This window comes from Lissotriton vulgaris, chromosome 11 (assembly GCF_964263255.1).
Source record: "Lissotriton vulgaris chromosome 11, aLisVul1.2, whole genome shotgun sequence".
Lineage (NCBI taxonomy): Eukaryota > Metazoa > Chordata > Amphibia > Caudata > Salamandridae > Lissotriton > Lissotriton vulgaris.
In genome coordinates this window covers 791315028-791319336 of record NC_141699.1, presented here as the reverse complement: position 1 = coordinate 791319336, position 4309 = coordinate 791315028, and the positions used below count along the sequence as shown (strand labels likewise).

The window sequence follows — 4309 nt, the reverse complement described above, 5'->3', positions numbered from 1 at the left end:
TAAGCCAGAGCAAGCAAGCATGTTCTCTTTGTCCTCAATACTGCCTTCAGGGACATAAACTCTTTTGGAATTGGTCCATGTTCTGTGACACAAGTTAACACAATATGTGTTACTGCAGAGTGCTTAAAAAACAAACAGTGTCTGGTAGGTGCAACAATTTTTATTTTTTATGGGCCGTAGGATGACTTGGCTTTGCGCTAAAATGTATTGGAGTTGATCAGCTGAATGGAGTAGATTATTTTCTAGGGTGAGAAATTTTACTCCTCGGCATACCAGTGGAGTGGAAAAGCCACCTAGCCAGCTGGTGACCGCTTGCCTACAAGTACGTATTTTCAGCTCCAAGACGATTGGCTTAAGAAGGATATTTTGGGCATGTGCACATAAGATGACTTATTGATTCCAAATTATAGCCGCATAATCGTCAATTTGTGTTTTGGTGCCCACCCTTCTATGTGGGAAGGAGATCTTTGGAGTCAAATGTATCAAATTGAAAGAGCATAAAACACTGTGTGGCGAAGCACAGCATGCTGATCCCTATCCCATCGGTGATCAGTTGCAGCCTCCTCTATTCACAGACTCTCACATTTGAAGAGCGGTATCCCTTTAAGGCATCAGCTTCCCCGGCCTCCACGGCCGATCACGTGACCTGGTCAGCTGACGTCTCCTCCTTCAAAGAGGAAGAGGAGTTGGCGTGCTCATTCTGGATTCATCCGCCCGCACCAGTGGAGCCCGAAGTACAGACCTTTCTCGTGGCGCCTGACCTTGGAGGACTTCGGAGACTTGCAGATCCTGAAGGGGAACCGGAGCGAACTGATCCACAGACAGAAGAGCCCATGAACAGAAATCCAAGAAAGAGGGAGCCAAACCCTATCCTGCACCACGCTGAAGCCTGTCACGGCCCCGGAAGGTCGTGGCTTACAAATGTACCGAGCCAAATAGGGGCTGCTTGGGAGATATGGAAGACCGGAGGGAGGGGCGGGACGCCCCCTAAGCCACCATAACGGGATACTGTTTTTAAGACGCCAAGTCTGTTCGCAGCGACTAGCGCACCTAAAACGCCACTGGTGTCGGTCGGGTGTTCTGTTGATCCTTGACTCCCCTTTCCCGTTTTATCTCCTTATTTTCTGAATACATTTTCTTACCAGGCCTTCTTTTTGCTCTAACCCCTCCCCCTTCCCCCTTCCCCCTTTGCAACCTGAGACACGGACGTCTGAATTCGCCAGACAAGGATCAGGAACCAGAAGAAACAAGGCTGCCTAAATTACCCTGACTCTCTGAGACAAGAGAAAAGAATACTTGTATTTTCCTATTTTGTTTCCCCAGTCTACGATTTATGTTCAGGAAAAGCCCCAAAGAGAAAATAAAAAGACCATTTGTTGCATACTCAACCTCTGTCTCCAGGGCTCCTACTCCTCTGCACCACACACCATTTGAGAGCAGACGGAAGGAGGCAGTGATATATGCTTGGGGCCCCAGGTTATTGTAGGCGTTTATCATTTCCCATGCATGCCGCCGCTGTGCTAGGATGTTTTTAACTTGTAGGAGTGACATCTTTTTTATGTGAAATTGCTAAACTTGGTGAATGCAGCTTGGCCCCTCTTGCAGTCCCATACTTCTTGTAACTCTAGGTCTACTATACCTTTCTCAAGTTAGGCACCCATGAGTTGGCTTGTTTTCTCTCCATTTGAGTCTTTGTCCTGGGGAACAACCATTACAACGCAAGTATTACAACGCAGTGCTATTACAACGCAAGTATTACAACGCAAGTTCTAATACAACGCATGTTTTTACAACGCATGCTGTTACAACGCAAGTGCTATTACAACGCATGTTTTTACATCGTAAATTTATATTAATAAATATAATTTTTTGGGGGAGATTTACTCAGGTATTCTTTAATTTATTTTTTGGTTTTTATTATTTTTATTATAAATATTATTTAATTTTTATTTTAAAAAAATATATAATTTTTTTAAATAATACTCTGGTAATTTCTAATATTGGAAATATTGATTTATAAAAAATTACTTATTTTTTATTAATTTTCAGATGGAAATTATGGATTAAAAAAATAAGTATTTATATTTATTATTTTAATTTTAGTTAATTAAATATTAAGAATTTTTTTAGGTAAAATGTATTTCATTTGATGTTTATATATTCAGTTATCTTTTTGGGAAATATTAAAATTTGAAATAAAATATTATATTTTTATTCGTTGGAAAAATGGATATTAATAGAAGGAATAAATAATCAGGTATTCATTTAGAAAATGTATATATTTATTCTATCTTTTTGTCTAGGTATTTTTTAAAATTTAATTTTTTAAAAAGTTAATATGTAATGTTTAATATAAGAAATATAATGCGCGTGCAGGTCGAGGCGTGAGCAGTGCCCAAGTGCGAGCTCGCGGGAGGGGGAAGGTGTTATTGAGGCTGGAGCTGGTCAAGCCGGTTTGAGTCGGTTCTCTGCTTGTGTCTGGAAGGGAGGGGTATTAAAGCTTCCCCCCCAGGAGGGCTGCAACCCGCGCGCCGTCACAGGAGAGGAAAAGGGGGAGATTGATTGCGAACAGCAGGACTGAGCTGCTCCTTTCCACAGTCCCCTAAAAGTTGTCTTCTCCGGTCCAGTCGCTTCTCGAAAGCGAGGAGGAAGACTACCAGCCCTCCTCTACTCGGCAGTGGCTCCCGTAACCCTACATTAAAGACCGGGACTGAAAGTGCAGAGTCTACAACCTGGAACGGACGCCTACATCCCGAGAGTGACCGCAACTCCTTTCACGAAAACGAACCCAAGAGTGACCTCCCACCCCGCAGGGGTGAACCCCGGAAGCCGGACACCCTTGCTGCAGAGAGCCCAGAGTCCGTGCCTCCGTTTCTCTCCGGGAGTGAGGATGCCCCCCGTGGATAGGAGCCTAGAGTACACCAACCTGCCATTCAAGGAGCGGAAGTGTCTGGCCACCAGAAAGCGGGAAGTGGTTGGCATGCGTTCTAAGTTCCCCTCTAAACTGCCGGTCATTGTAGAGAGGTACCGCAAAGAGACATTCCTACCACTTTTGGACAAAACAAAGTTCCTGGTTCCAAAGGATATGTCAGTGGGGCAGTTCATGGCCATTCTGAGGAACCGGATGCCTCTCGGCCATGCCCACGCCTTCTACTTCCTGCTGGATGGCCGCACTCTACCCACAGTTAGCATGAGTATGGCAGAGGTGTACGCGGCCCACCGGGACGAGGATGGCTTCCTATACCTCACCTACGCCTCACAGGAAGTATTTGGCTAGCATGCCATGCACAATCGTTCAGTGGGCACACAGCAGCTTTCTTGTGCCAGCAAATAGTTGCCTGCCTGCTTTCTCCATCAGCCATTTATGATGGGCTGCTGGAGGAACAGAAGAGGCAGGAGTTCCTTCCCATTCATTGAGAGGACACACTGGACCACCCTGCCAGAGCCACATGGGAGAATATGGACCTACATTCAAAACAGCTGGACTGTGTTTTTTGGAGTGGGGGTGGGGGCGGCTCGTGGAACAGTGGAAGTCAGCAGAAGGCTGTGCGACAAATAGTGGGTTTTGGTTGGAAGTATGAGCGTGGATGGAACTGACTTGGTTTTGTGGCCTTTTATCTAAAATCTTCCATCCGGCCCCTCATGTGCAGGAGCGTCGGCTTCCTGCTGGAGTGCAGGGGGGGCATGTCATGCATACAAAACAGCCTTCAACACACTTTTTAAAACATCTTAAGGAGAAAATGATTTTTATTTTAAATATTAAAATATAATGCAAATGTTGAAATTTGTTTTTGCTGAATAAATTGTTTTTCATACGTTTCATACGAAATATAATTTAAAATAAAATATAATTAGTTTTATATATTAGTTTTTTTAATTTAAAAAAGTAATATTCTAAATATTTATTTTCAATGATAAAAATGTTATTAAAAAATAATGTTATTATTTTTATAAGTATAAAAATATTTTGCATTTATAAAATTTGAAAGGAATATTTTTAGATGTATTTTTAGAAATTTTCCCACGGTTTTACATTGATTACAATGAAGGCTTCAGTCTTTCATTTATTTCAATAACTACTCTATAGTAACCCGCGGAACTGAATTGTAAGGTCGAAAAACAACAGAAGCAGGATGGAGAAGATGGAAACAAGACAACATATTGGTAAGTGATAATAAACATAATTTTTAGTACTTATACAATAATTTAAAACGTTACATTTAATAAAAATAAAAGTAGAAAGACCATGAGTTTTTTAATTATTTAATTTTATTTTGTATAAAAAATGTATTAAAAAAATATTTATTTT

At 41.8% G+C, this 4309-nt stretch overlaps 1 pseudogene; it reads left to right on the top strand.

Annotated features, from left to right (window-relative positions):
- Positions 1 to 2375: 2375 nt before the first annotated feature.
- On the top strand, positions 2376 to 3818 carry LOC147683507 (microtubule-associated protein 1 light chain 3 gamma pseudogene; annotated as a pseudogene).
- Positions 3819 to 4309: the final 491 nt, after the last annotated feature.